We start from the raw sequence: 16,008 nt of genomic DNA, 5'->3' as shown, positions 1-16,008 counted from the left end.
AACGGCCCATCGAAAATAATCGTAAATCAACACTAAATAACGAGCGCAAGGTCGCCGTTCTGAGTTTTTAGCCGCGCCGGTCAGAAATCTTAATTAGTCCTTTGTGTACCACCGGCTCGCGATGGGTTTGATTAATGCGCGTCTTAGCGTGGCTCCCTTTGTGACCGACGTTAGCACGCTTAAGAAAACACAATTTACAACGGCCACCGGTCGCGGTGGCCGTTTTGCGCTCGCGCGCCATGGCCCGCGAGCCAGACTTTGAGGCTGGCATTGAAATCATTATGATTTAGAGATCGGCACGGGGGAGCGGAAATTGAGTCGGCGCGCGTCGTCGCCCGCGTAATTATTGCATTTACGCGCCGTAGCGTTCTGTCAGCTTGATAAATCCCACGCGACCAATGGGCGGGAAGAACAACGGGCCTGCGGGTGCCGGACGGCGAACAGTGGCCGAAATTGGAAACTCAGCTTAATAGGAAGCTGGATAACGCTCAGTTTCGTTATTCCCGAGCGGTCCATTCCGCCCTGTCAGCCACGAAATATCGGAGGGGCATCGATCTCGCGCGAATCTAATTTACCCACTTCCCGGCCAAGTCCAGCGTATTTTCATCTGTTATTTTCCAACCTCCTGCTCCGCGCGAGCAGTAGTTTGGTCCCACAATAGTAACACGAAGACAAATGTTAGCGATAAAGTCACGCGAATTGATGTGCGATGTACAGTTACTACCTTCCCGGTTTAGCGATAATTCGTACTATACTTACGCCGTAACGGTCCCGCAGTTCCATGAAATCCAATTCTCGAATGAAAGTCTTTTTGCAGGCTTTTCGTTTCTATTTATTAACGGGGGCAGCTCTCGCTGCGCCTCTCTGTCCCTCTGCATCGGCCAAGGACCGGCAAGGAAATGTCGAGAATCGAAGACTGAAATATCAATTTATTGAGCAACCCGTACATCGCACGGGATGCTCGATAGATTAGCGAATAAACGGAATTGTGTGGAAAATTGCTTTCTCTGGGTCGGCGGCGATTGCCATTTCTCCAGCCCGGTGACTCTTTCATTTTTTCGATCGGCAAACCGTGGCCGGATAATCCCGCTACAAGGATCCCGATCGCGCGATAAAACGCAGTCGCCACTGTCCACTAAAGCTGCCATTAGCCGGAGCTAATTTATGCGCCGGCGTTTACCGCGTGGCGTGCAACTCTCTCCGCGTTCGTGTCGGCCGAGCGGACGCGGATTTCTCGCGGATGGAAAGGAAACGGGCGACGGCTGAAAAGCGTCTTGGCGTTACCCGATATCGTACGCGCGGCGATAAACTAGATTCGGGAGAGAATAATTACCGCTGGCACTTGGACGCGCAATCAGTGCCAAGGTAATAAACCAGGCGCCACAAGCACTCGTCACGTACTTAAAGATAATCGGTGCTTTCGCTGATAATCCGACACGCCGCGATCACAGCGCGCATTTGTTATTTAAACGCCGAGCTCGCGAGCGGCTCGCCCCGCGGTATCGGGGCGGACGAGCGTAACGCCGGAAAAAATCCGTCGAACCCGGCAGGTTGCTGCGTCGTGGATGCACCCGCGGCGGATTGGATCGACGTGTCTCCGACGGCGAATTCGATGAGCAGCGAGCACGAGGTTGATCGCGCAGAGGAGCTGCAGTTATAGAATCGGAGGGAACAGAAGCACGATGCTCGCTGCCCTGTGGATCGCGCTCACCGATCTCGCGCCTACTTGGGATAATTGCGTCGAAGACGGGGTGATTAACTGACCAGTGTGACTGCATGGATTGTGGGTCGGCGATCTATTTCGATCTGGCCACCATCTTCCCTCGCGAGAGGTCCACCGGGCCTGGTTACATTGTTCCATCCGACTTCCGGTAAAACGTCCGCCTCGCGTTGGTGTCTTCTCGAGGAAACACCCGAGTCCCACCTACGATACATATATGAACAAGTGTAATTATGTAACGTGCGATTAAAAGGCAATTTAAATACGATCGTGCATTTTCTATACACCTGTGCGCGACAAAGGTATAGATCGTAAATTTCCCGGGAAATGGATTACTGAACGCGAAGGGAGTGAATAATAGTTCAAATGTCTGGGTATGGACGGAAATTGTATAGAATCATTGTGTTACGTAATAGTGACGTAATCGATTATATTTCGGCACTATATTATTAGCCAGGATGAGTCATTCGAGGCAGGCCATTCTAATGACTGCCGCGTATTTGGAGTTGCGACGGTGATCTCTGCTTGCTGGACGAAGGTGACGACATTTCAGTTTCACTTTTTTAATAAAACTATAATTGCATGTCTACTCAATTACGGAGATAATTTTGATAATTCTAGTAACCTGTGATAAAGAGTTTCTAGATTTCTACACCAATCGGCCGAAATAAAGTGCAACGTTATGCATAAACTGTGTGTTATTTAAAACATTTCCGTTCCTCCAGGAATATCACGCGCACGTGTTATTTCAAGCAGAAAATAACGCAATCCCGAAGCGTTCCAGTTTAAAGAGAGATACATATGTTAACCCTTAACTGGTATACTGTTTTTGGCAAACGTGACTGGTATACTGGGGTCGTGGCAGACCCCAAATAAAAAAGGACATAGAAATTTGTAAAGTCGACACTAGAGCAACCACTATGAATATTTTCTTCTTGGGTAATGTAGAAAATAATAGAAGCGTAGAGAGTTAAACTATTATTTTAAAATTAATTAGAAATTCAGTTTACCAACTTAGACAACCGAAAATTGTACATCGAACTTTGGGTGCTTGGGGTCACGAACGACCCCAGGGTACCAGTTAATGATTAAAATCGATGAACTTAATCGGCGCGGGCATTGAGAAAGAATCGTGACACGAACACCCGTTTCCAATAAGCCAATCGGTCAATGCCAGCCTCGGTGGGAAGCGTTTGTTCCGCGTCAATGATAAGAATAAGTAAACAGAACGGTCCAGCGGCGTTTGTTTATGGGGCAATAACGCGCGCTTGGCGCGGTATGGACACCTGTTGTGACGAAGGTCAGTGATTGGGTGGCGCGATTGCACTCGGTTAACATCGCGCTCGGCCGTCACGTGACCCATTCTTTAGGTTACAATGACGAAAGCGCTCGGGAGTCAGTTACCGCTTACGGTTTTAGACGCGAACGCTTGTTTTGGGATGCGCGTGGTTATCGTCGATTTTCACACGGTTCTTGTTTGAGTCTCGCTACGAGTTGCGGTGTGCAGTGTTCAAAAAGCAGTGGGATATTATTCCGAAAGGGACCGGTGGCCGATCGAGATGAGATTTGGGAGGAGGGATGGGTAGGGGGTGTGCACCCTAAATCTAAAATCGTAGCTTCAGGTGTTTATTAGTTTCCGAAATATTAGGTAAAGTAGCCGAATCTGACGATCACTCCTGATACGAGACCCCAGCTTATCTCCGCTACAGAACTCTTAAAACGTCATAGAGATGTCTATTTCTTTACTAACTAACCGTGCATTTGTTGTTTTGTCCGCACAGTGGCATTGTAATCAATTGAGCGTCTTGAGCAAGCATATATTTCTGAAATACGTTGCATAAAGTTTTTGGAGTGGTTCGCTTAAGTTACGAGTACCTCTACAGTGAGAAGTGTATAATGATTTTCACAAGTACTGTTGTATAGTGCTTGAAATGGAGTTTAGGGCTTAGTAGTTGTATAGCATTAAATGATGAAGACTGAACTTCGAAGCTACTTCAGAGTAATCGTATTATTGTTTCCGAATATGAGACCCGTGAAAGTTCAACCGATGAGAGTGAAGAAGAAATTGTTCCGAATGATGAAAGTGATTGTTGTTCGCCAAAATGTCGCCTTTATACTTGGAGGGTGTAAGTCTCCGACGACACAATCTCACACTCCGTGCGGTTTTTTACGCCACACTAGTTCACTGGATGATGGTGATTGCAGTGTGATAGGTTTAATGAAATCAAACACAGACACTACAGCGTGTAACAATTAACAATAACGATATATTTTAACCACTACTGATTGAAATAAGTAAAGGACAAGGTTGAGTTATAATTGTAATACTACGCGATTGTAATGTCTCAGAAAGCTGTATGCTGTTCTGTCGATGCTAACAGTAAGAAGGTTTTGTTTACTTATATTGTTACCAATATCTATTAGATACTTATCGATTTCTGTGTTGGATAGATTCCTGGTTTGAGGGATGGTGATATCATTATTAGAGACTATTTCTGTTTGGAATGCTTCCCAGTCTGTTTTATTATAATTGTGAGGATTATGTGGGACCGAGAGAGCTATTTGATCCTTAATCTTTGGTAACATGAAGTGAATACATATGGCTCTATGGTCACTGTCTATATCTATAGTCTTAATTGCCCCATCTAGATTGAGATTGGAAGTCTGTAACCTGCTGTCGGTGAGCCCAATATCAATGTAAGAGTTAGTTCTAAAAAAAAATCCGAAACTGTGAATATGTAGGGGATTTCCTCTTGATTACAACGATATTACAGTTCACGAATTATAACACAAAATTGAAAAATTACCGGATTTTCGGGTGGCAATTACACCCCCTTAGAGTCAATTTGGGCAGCAAACAACAATTGCGTTATAATCAGGCGGAAATTCATTACATATCCACAAAATTTCAGAATTTTTCGAATTTCCGGGTTCGGGATGTTCCCTTGTTAGTCAAGAGTTATTGTATTCTTATGAAATGTGTAAAGTGATTTAAAAAAATCGGTAAGATGTACCCTTATATGCACCTCATCTTCATACTCCTGTATCTTCTGAACGCATTAATTGCTGAAGCTAAAATTTTATATGTGGGGTCTTTCCACACCTCTCGTAATACCCACCAAGTTTCATCTCGATCGGCCACCGGTCCCTTTCGGAAGTACAGCTGAGCAGTGCTGACCTCGTGCACCCCCTACTGCAAGGTTTCCCAATTTTTTTCTGCAGTGGAACACTTGGCAAACCCGGAAATTTTAACGGAATACTTAGCTTATTTTTTAGGTTGGGTAATTCCTAATAATAAATATTTAAAAAAATGTTATTAAAACACATTATTAATTTAGTAATTATTTTTAAATATAAAACTATAATATAATATGAACTTAAAAATATGAATAAATAAAGCACTTAATGACTTTGATGAAAACCTTTCCAAATTGTCGCGGAACAACTATTCAGGTTCCGCGGAACATAGTTTGGGAAATCCTACCCTAGTGAGCCCCATGGAACGCTTGTTCGTCGTATTTTCTAGGACATTGCAGAGAAGTCGGAGAAGGAGCACTCTTGCGCATCCCATAGAAGGAGAAGCCGGTAAGTGTCCACCGATTACGATTATACAATTCGAAAGTTGGGTAACGGTATGGCATAGAGAATGTGTATATTGTTGAACTGTAACACGCATGCGTCCTCTGTCGAAGATAAATAGCGTTCTTGGGCGATTAGCATTTACGATATTCCGCGGCTATCGCCAAGCCAGATATGCAGGGGAACTTTTTATCCTGCATTTTTTTTTCTCGATGATTATGCCGTTTCAAATCGGCCATCATGACGATGTGTATGGCTACTCGGAATTCGAATGCACACATTTTGCGTTTCACCTCGAGGACTTGGCACGTGTCACATGTAAAATAGTATCATTAATAGAGTATGCAAATATTATTTATTGTTGCTGGAGAGTATGCAGCATAGTCGTTCATCTGCAGATTGACCTTCATTGCCAAAGCAGGTGCTTTGTCGTAGGAACATGCTAGGTTCACTCGTTTCCAAGGAAAATCTTGTAATCAGAAAGGCACCTGGAAAAATACAAGCAGCCATGTACTTACAAATGCGATCGAACTGTGATATAACAGTTAGAATTTCAACACATTCTCTCTTTCACTGAGAAATTCGATAGTTACTAAATCTGAAACGCCTATAAATATACTTCGACCCTCGTATACACTGATTCTAATTGTAAGCTTCGAACACAGTTGAATAGTACAACGTACTAGGAAGTAGAAATGAATTTCAAAACATTGAATCGATTGATATTCATGAGTGCATATTGAACCCGATCTCACCGCTAGTTAATCGATTATCGATCGAACTGCACTGTTACCCAATCCCCAAGACCACCCTCCACCGTCGCGATACGGTAGCCCGCAATCTGGCCGAATTATCGAGTCTGATCGGTGTGCGGGATACCCTTTCTCCCCTTCGTGGTGGCAAAGGTCGCGGTTCACTCGCCTGCGGGCAACGTAAACGCAAAGGCGAACGAAAAGGGAAGCGTGGCACGCGACTGTTTCGCGCACTATTATTTGCCCGTAATTTATACAGGGGCCCGGGATAAAGTGAGTTATCTCTCGCGGGCTCGCTCGCGAGGAGAGCCTCGCAGCGCACTCGGCTCTCCCAGCAAAAAGAGAATCATCCACCGGGTTTTCGCGCGTCCGTGCGTGCATTACCGCCTCCTGATCCCCTTCCATTCGCTTTCATCTCATTACACCTCTGCTTTTTATTGCTCCCTTTCCCCGTTGTCCGTCTCCCTTCCATTCGCGGCGCATCCTCAGCTCCAGCGTCGCTTTCGTTCACCGCAAGCACGCGAACCCAGCCTGCTGACCTCCCGAACAAAAGCGAGCCGACTCTTCTTCTCGAGAGCTCCATTTTTTTTTTCATTCCCGGATGCGGGGACTCGCCGTAAATCCTTTCCTTCGCGCGAAACCGTCCACCTTCGGCTCGCTGGGCGATCGTGGCAACGACAATCCTCTTCAGGGCGCTGGCGCAGGTCGGCAGCCAATTCAGTTGCTGGCTTTCGGATTCTAGATGAAAGCATAGCACATTTTTCTGTCCACGTTCGCTTGAAAAGCACAATGCTCGGTCGGCGTGCTCCTAAAGTGTCGGGCGAAAGTTTCTTCAACAGCCTGCGCTGGCCACGGATCGTCAGGAAGCGTGTTATTTTCGATTTGTTGCACGGTGCCACGGTCATCCGAGGCGGCAGGTTCCTCTGCTGGCCTGTTGGACGTCGCGGCCGAGAGGGAGACCTCTAATGCATTCTCCGCTGAATGGAGAGCGTGGAAACGATTTTCCTCGGCCGCTCAATAGCGGGCCGCTCGTTTTGCTCGCGACACCGTGGCGCATCGCGCTCGGTACGACGGCCGCCGACGGAGGGAGGACGAGGGCGACGACGTAACGTACGCGCTGCTCCCTACGCCGCCGACTCGAATAATTCACATTGTCCGTCGGGAATGGTGGGCAGTCCAGGGCTTTCTTTTGCCAATTATTTCGGGACAGGCTGGTGCGAGGAAAGAAAGAGCCGCGGGGCAGAATAGATCGCGCGATTTTCTGCGGACTAATTTAGCTGTGCGCGCGCGCGACCGTTCAGCCGCCACGGAACTCTGCTCTCTTTTTCACCGACACCACCGTGTCCGTCGGCCTCCGTTCTTGTCTCCCTTGCAGCATCTCTCTCTCTCTCTCTCTCTCTCTCTCTCTCTCTCTCTCTCTCTCCCTCTCTCCTCCTCTCCTTCCCTTGGTTCCCGTTCGGCATCCTCGTCTTCCTTTTCTTCCTTCTTTTTTCTTTTTTTCGCGTACGCGTTGACGGATCGTCCTGTTCCTTTTCCCCCGTCGGTGGAAGCCAGCTCGATTATTCCCCTCATTAACGCCGTCCATATCGGTATTCCTCCTTTCTCATTCGACCACACCCTTTGGCAAGCGTGGCGATATGTTACCAGGGATCGTCGTTCGACGTTCGAAAACGACGGAGAAAGCGGCGCGGCGCTCGCGGTTTCGACCAACGCCATCGCGATGCTTATCGGTAATAAACGATAGAAGGGTCGATATGATGTATTGGCTGTTTGCACTTGCATACTTTTAATTGCGCCGGTCGCTCGTACGGCCCCGAGCCGGTCTAACTTTAGAGAGTCGATTTATTCACGCTGGCGCGCGCCTCGCCCGTGCCACGAACCGCGGAAATTTCTATCGAAGTCGATGAATCTACCGGATAACGGCAGATTAATGATGCCCCGGGATCAGACCGCACCGAACGGGTCGCCGCTCGGCTGCTTCCTTTTTGACATTTCTATATTTCCAATCTGCCCCGGCGCTCGCTCGATCCCTCAGCCGTCGCTGCCCATTCCCTCGGATCTACGCTTTCATCGCGAGACGTCCATCCACGTCTCGATCCTCGCCCGTGCGCCGGCTAATCTTCGAATTCCCCCGATGACATGACTCCGCGCGAACTTCCGTCGTAAAGGTTCTGGATCGGCCCTCGAACCAGACTCCGCGCAGTCGCGATACGTGTATTAGGGTCTGTCAATTTTTTTAATCGTTTTAATTTTAAAAATAACCAGCCAGAACACGGTACAATTTCAGCTTTAAAATTAATCGCTACCTTTAAATTTTGTGTAATACATTATTTACCTAGATGGAAGTGCGTTTGAAATTATATAGAAATACGAAAATTATTAAAATTATCCAAGAAAAATTTAATAGTTGAGCTTACGAACCGCAACAGAAGCAGACAAGATGTTCGCTTCTTTGGTGGACTTTGTTAAATAGCGTTAAATTTACTATATAAATGACATATGGTTAGATCTGTTGCTAAAGTTACATGTATTTTCATTTTGTAATAAATACACATTTCCATACATTTTCCTGTGAATGTAATAAACAGTAATTTCCACATATTTTTATTTTCATTTTCTTTTATGTAAGCAAGACTCACTTTAAGCAGTATATGAATATGCAGTTTGTAGTTAAATCTTACTTAATTTTCACTATTTTTCAACTGTGCTTTGAAGTAGCTAAACCTCGCTGAAATCAATTTCCGAAGATAGTTTCAGATTCAGGATTAAAAACAGCATTACTTTGTCGCTAGTCATTCTAAATTTTTCAAAAATTGTAAATTTACCCATAAAATTGGCATACCCTAACGCGTATAATTTTCTTATGCACTTCAATCGTCGTTTTCGCCTCTGTTCAGCTGGCTGCCCGCCTATTTACCTGCCACGCGCCATTACGCTTCTCGCAGTGCCCCTCTTCGACTGTTCTTGGTATCGAGAGTAGCGGAACTGCGCGGTAAAGGCCATTGGAAGCTCGAGCTTCTCTCGGGACTTGTTCCTACGAGACGCCGAAGACGCTTGACCAGAGGTCTTGGTGAGACGTAGCATGGAACGAAGAGGCGAAGCTTATCTTGACGAAGGGAACGTGTTAACCCACAACCCTCTCCCCGATGGTCAGTTACATATCTGGACTGGTGATCCGCGAATTCGCAGAATAATCCCGCTAATAACGTAAGCCCCATTCGATTCATCACGGCTTCTAGAAAAACAGTATTGTTGATGGCAGTGGCCGGGTGGGTAATCCGCAGACTTGCTCCGGCGTTCATTCCACGGTGGTTTGCTCCGTGTTCGGTGCCTCGCAATTTTCGATACAGTTTCGCCAGGGCGAATTAATGCTCGCGGTGTTTCAGGGATCGCGCACGCCATTCATAACGCGAATGTTATTAGTGCAGATCGCAGTCAGATATACCGCCTGGTCGGTCGTGTGGTTAAAATAAAGATGATGAATGCCCGGCCGTCCCTCGCCGCGGTGCTGGATGTAGATTAATATCGACCCTCGCTGGCTCGTTGCACCGCGAGTCCTCCCTTCCACTAATATCCCCTGTCTGTGTACCTACCTTGTCCGTATAATACCGAGTATCCTGCAACCTATCGGGGACGTTCGCTCCCGCTAGATTAGCTCTCGTGTCCTGGCAGTGCTTCTTGTCGGGAAACTGGTCGCGGACGGAGCAAGGTGCGCGCCCGCGTTCGGCCTCGCCTCGTCCTTTTTCCGACATCACAGTCGTTCGCGCCGAACGAAGAATCGTTTGTAGGCCCCGCGCGTCCCGCATTGTCGCTTCGTATCGCCATCAGGAACGATCGTCAGGAGAAACTGGTCGAAGATTCGCCCGGCGGACGTTTCCTCGCTGCCGATACACCGGTACTCTCTGACTCCAGCCCCGACGAATAAGCTACGCGAGCCGAGCGAATTAGAATAACTTTCCAATCTCCCGTGGAATATGAACCACTGGATAGGCCTCCACTCCATATTTTCTCAGCGAGTCTCTCCGTTCAGGAAGTAGGAATGGACCGGCGCATCAGTTAACGCCGGCGTAAACGCGATGTTTATGGTAGCCCCCTTCGTCCGCTAGTTACGAAGCACTTTCACGTTACCGGGCGTTTTTTTCGCGATTGATAACGAAGATACGGTCGCGTGGACGCGACCGGGGGACACTCGGGGCTTTTTCCACGGGCCGGCGTTAGTTGGCCGAGCTAGCCGAACAGTGGAAGGATGTCGCATACCACGGGGAATTTGCATAGTAGTGGCTAGTAGGCACCGAGTCGTCCGGCAATTTTAGTTTAAGCCGAGGATCAGGGCGATTGATCGACGGCCCGCAAACTGTCCCGGTTCTTGAATCGCGCCACGATCTCTCCCGGTTCTCTCATTGGAGAACGCGCGGTTCGATGCATCTGACGAAGGTGCGTCGCGGCTGCCTGCATTACTGTAGCACTAGCACCGCTGGTACCAGCAGCATGTGCAGCCACGTATGTATACGACCGGGCCTAGCGCGCGACATCATTTTAACATACGCGGTTCGTTAGAACATTAAGGACGACAGCTCGCGGTACTCTCCGTTTCACTTCCCTGCGCACTTCTTTGGGCGCCAGTGATTCTCATCTGTTCGCCGATTAAACGCTTGCTCTTTGGCGATCGCGGGAGCCACATAGTTCTTTCTAATGATCGAGGTCTTGGTTTTTGTTGACGAGACCCTCGATCACTTTGGAGGGAGACAGTGATGAAATCCTTTGGTTCCGGACGTAGAGATTTAGATACGAAGCTGGCAGTCGAACGCGCAAGGGTAGCATCTGAATAGTTTAAACCCTCGGAGTGCAAATAAATATCCGGGGGAAGTTTCGCCACTTTTTGTGCGGACTGTGTTCTGTAGCTGGTCATTAGTCACGGTTAAAGTGAACGTGCGTACGGGAAAGATTGTGCACAGTGTATTTCTGATGAGTACGTCATCGAATCATTAACATCCTCCCTCTCCGAGATTTAAGCCTCGAAAGTTGATCGACTCGTCAAGTACGTTTAAACCCCGACGGCCAGTGGATGGTTTTCCTGTTTGGCGCGGGCATTTTTCTTGCCGCGTGTATGATGTTTAAACGAGAAGGGGGCGTACTGCTCATTTGTCAGGGGGGGGAAAAAGAAAGAGGGATAATATTGAACCTGGTTCTTCCACGATTAAACTGGCCGTTCGTCCAATCGCAAACGAGTACTCGGGCTCGCGTAGGCAGCAGTCACGAGCGCTCGAAGGACGAACGATAATGCCTTGGCGACACTCGAGATGCGTTCCAGATCCTGTTCGCGTTATCCAGCCTGGGAATGGATGTCCATTTTGGCATGACAAAAAACGTGCTCGTTCCACGAACACTCGACTAGCTGGAGCGACCGCGCGGAGCTTCAGATTATCATTCATAGCGGAGATCCCTCGATTAGATTCCTGCGCGGTAATAGATGCAACTTTGTGGACGAGTAAATCGATTGCTCCTCCACTGAAGCTGATGTCAGCAGCTGATAAATTTGACATGTCCAGGCAGCCAGTGCTCGTTACTTAATTTGTAGCTGGTTAATTGCAACCCTGCGTTAATTGGAAGTAATTTGTATGGAACTAGGTGGAATGTACCAAACGGTAGTCCGAGCCCGAGGAGATTCTATTCTTATTTGCCGCAACGTAAAGATTTTTATGGCCAACCATTTCATGCGATATCGTAGTTCGTTATCGTCGGTAAAACCATCGTGCCACGATGCTATCAGTATGACCTGCCTCACTAACGACTCGTGCATGCACGTGTTCGGTTTTCATCATCGAAGATCGTCCTTCGATGCTCGTACTCGCCGTGATCCAATGGCAGTCTGTAAAAACTGGTTCTATGTGCTTCTAAATCATATAAATACCCGACGCGTCGATTACTATCGATCGATTTCTAAAAGTCGGCAGTTTCGCCTCCTTCCCCCTCTCCCTCGTCGCGATTAACCCGTCGATAGTCGCGGGATCGTTACGGAGCTCGTTACAACGCATCGGAGAAATTAGTTTTAGCGAACGAGTGACGGATGCTAACGACCGAACAAGCTTCACCGGGGACATGGCAAAAAGACACGCCGAAATAGAAAGGTAAAAGTGTGGAGGGGCGAGATAAAGAGAAAGAGAGAGAGAGAGAGAGAGGGAGGGAGAGAGTTTGCTTAAATCATTCCCCGCGCGCGCGTGCCGCAGAATCGGCCAGACTGGAACATTACAGAAGAATGCAGGTTTTCATTGGCGAAAATTTGTGACCCCGCGAGTCCAGTGGCCCCGGTTAATACGCAGGACACATTCTCAGACGGCGTCGCCGCGAATTAATATAGCCTCGACGCCTCGGTGCATCGGGGATTATAATTGCCTGAGAATAATGAGAATATCCCCCTGAGGGAATTATACTCGCGGGCACCAAGTGCTCTAATGCAGTTGCTAATAAATCCTAACCGTGTTTGCGGTACGAATAGCCGGTCTGTCGCTCTCTACCAAAAATTTCATTCATGGTTGTTCTAAATATTCCAGCCTACTCCCCTTTTTTTCCACCCATTGCTAAGTAGATTTAGTCGGGCTGGCTGTTCACAGTGACGAGATTTATTCCATCTAGAATACTTTCCGTCACCGTTGCTAGGAACGAGCCCGAACGCATCTCTGGCCTCATAAGAATATAAACAACACAAGATTTCCCGCCGTAGTGGTAAGAAAACTGTGCTAGCGGCGAGGTTAAGTTAAGTTCGTGCAATTAGCGTGTCGCACCTGGAGAATTGGAAATATTTGGGGATCATCTCGGACACCTTGGGCTTCTTCCTTTCCTAAGCCGGTTCCAAGAAGATTCCCCCGGTCCCTGTGCTATGTACTTAGGGTTCAGCCTTATGCAACCGTCCCCGTTTAACGCGCTAACCTCTTTCATCGGTGACAAGGGACGAAGGCGTTCTAGCCATCGGGCCTTGTAGCGTTGGACGTTGAGCGATGCCACCGAGACGAGCGATTGTGTTCGCAGATATTTTACTAAGTCGGGAATCGGGCTAAAATTAAGCCACGAAACGCCACCCGAAAGATCAGGATGGTGCCGAGCCTTTTGGCTCGTTAATCGCCCCGCTCGACGTGTTCGTTGTTCGTTAGCTCCGCGGAAAATCGACGAGATCGGTTCAGGCCTCGTCGAATGTCTGCGTCAATCCCTCGTTGTGGGTGGAAGGACCATACCAAGATCGCAGGAACCACTGACGAACGCGTTAGACATAAAGAGCCTGGGTATTTCCGTAAAAGCTTGAATAATATCGCCTTACACGCCACTCGAATGTGCATCGAGTATCTCACTGCATTTCTAGCACCTACAGACCGTTCTGGGGGGTTGAATGAATGTAATTTCGTGCTGGATACCATTCACCGTTCAGCCCTCTCTTTCCCGTCCGTGGTTCTTTCTCTTTGCACGATCAAACGACGTTGCTGATATTCCTGGAGCTACCGCGCGGAGTTAACGGCAGATTAAGCGTTGATTGATCCGCTGGTCGGCGGGATTAACCCTTTGAATCGGTATGCCGGTGGTTGTTTTCGCGACTAAAGATAGAGCTCGCGTGCGTTCTAATCACTCCGTGAATCATGAAGCCCGAGGATCGCGTAGACGCTCGAAAATCCCGCGGCCGTCGGACGCGCCTCGAGCTTCGAATCTCTCGCTCGTACCACGGAGCCCAGCCTGCCTCCCCAGAGGTTACACCGCGGCCGAAATGAACATGGTCGCGGAGGAACACGATACCACCGGCTGATAATCGATTGCCCTCGTTATTGGAGCCGGTGTTGGCGCGCACGACCCGCTAATTCCGCTGATTCCGTTTCTACGCGTGGAAAGGTGCGGGCTGCCGTCGCCGAATTCGATTGGCCGTTAGCGGTGCTACACGGACGCTGGCCGGGCAATAATTACAGGTTCCAGGCGATCGTTTTGAGCGGTTGGTGGCGTTTTATCGGCGCGACTGGCGCGGACGAAAGGCGTAATGAAGCTAATGGCGGAGGCACGGTGGTCCGGTGATAGCGAACGCCCGGCTATATCGATCTCGATCGGCGGCAGTCGATGCTGCCGGACGGTGGACGCTGGACGTGGCACCGGACGACGGTGCCGAGGTGGTGGAGGTCGCTCGGGAAGAGGGGGCGAACCCGCCGCGCAAACAGTGGGGAGATGTTTGCCGCAGCGTTACAGCGAGGCGGACCATTAACTATTAAGCACGCAGATATGCATATGAGACGATTGCAGTGCGTGGGCTCGCTCCAATCGGCGGCCACGATGCTGTATATTGCCGAGATAATATCCCGATCTGATTGGACGGTTATAAACGGGATATCGCCGCGCTGCTTTAACGCCGTAACGCCGCGTGCAGCCGATAATTTTTCGAGGGTGCCGGGGCACCGATATACGATATGCGATTTCGCGGGAGAGCGACGCTCGTGTTCATTTGCGGCAAAAGGAGCAACGCCGTACGAGGAAGCGTACATTGTGCGTAGCCGCGACTTCTTTTCGCCCCGCCGGAGCCTCGTATCTTTTTGCCCTGCTGCTCGTTAGGCCGTTACAATTAATAGCGGGCACCTGGCGCGCGGATTAGGGGATAATGTATTTATTTATTGTTTGCAAATAGGCGGGGACCGTTGCAACAAACTGATACGGAAAATTCAGCGCGATAGCATCGGTGACGACGAAGCGGCCAGAGATAGAGGAGATTAGACGGTACGAATCTCTTGGCAGAATCAACCGATCTGCTGAAGGAATTCGTTTAACGTACAATCGGTAAACTGGACTTACAGTTAGCCGAGACTCCGATGGAGCATTTGCTCTGAAAAATCGATGCTGCGTGCAAGGATCTGCAGCATCTTTGATAATCGTTGCCTTTCGTAACGCAACGTAGGGGAGACCGGGGCTACTTGTTACATTTTTCAGTTTTTTATTTTTTTTGCATTCCATATTTAATACTATCAATGACTCTCACTTAAAGTACGTTCTTTCCTCTACCGATGACCGCTATCGCATGTAATCGAACGAAAACCGTGACTTTGAAACAAGCCGTTTTGAAGCTCGAGACATGTTGTATCAACGTGCCCCGAGTAGGGGCAAGTTGTTACAGGATTAAATTTTACGAAACGAGGTTTATTATGAGTAATATAATTATATTTCCTTGGACAAAAGTAAATGTATTAATGGTAAGAATCTATTACATTAAATATACAAGAAACAATCTATTTTAAAAATAATAAAAATAAACTACTGAAATCAGTTGCACTAATTATCGTCGTCCATTTCATACGGGGACTCGTGTCTATTATTTGTGGTGGTTTTATTTCTCATCTGCCTTTTCTTTACTGTATGTTTTTTTATTTTTATGTCTTCAGTTTCCTTCTTAAAACTTTTTAATAAAATCTTTTTAGGTTTTGATTTTTTACTTTTTTTTTTTAACAGTTGTTCCTGTCGTATGGATTCTCTTACGGGCGTGTTTATTAAAATTTCTGATTTCATCTCCTCTTTCGTACAATTGTGGTCTTTTTTCCGCTACAGGATACGGTCATACTTGTTCAGAAGTTACATGTGGTTGACATGAGTTGGCAAAACTTGTGGACGGTTCAGACGTATCAATAATTATAGACTGGGACACTATTATATTGTGAGGAGATTCCGCCTCGATTATAGTTTCATCTCACAGTGACTCGTGGTAACTAAAGGGTTAAATTAATAAATTAATTACTAAACACAATGTAACAACCATGCCCCGGTTGACACCATTGTGTATAAAAAGCTATAAGTTCATACCAGTTTGGTGTATTCTTACGTTCTTGGTACGAATCTGTAGCTAAAGGAACACTGATTCAAACGCGGTAATATTACTTTACATACATTTATCTGTCTGTTCGGTAGAAAGGATTGAAGTAAAATGAGAAAAGTTACTATTAGTAC

Source organism: Andrena cerasifolii, chromosome 1, assembly GCF_050908995.1.
Source record: "Andrena cerasifolii isolate SP2316 chromosome 1, iyAndCera1_principal, whole genome shotgun sequence".
Classification (NCBI taxonomy): domain Eukaryota; kingdom Metazoa; phylum Arthropoda; class Insecta; order Hymenoptera; family Andrenidae; genus Andrena; species Andrena cerasifolii.
This window is presented reverse-complemented; position numbering follows the sequence as displayed.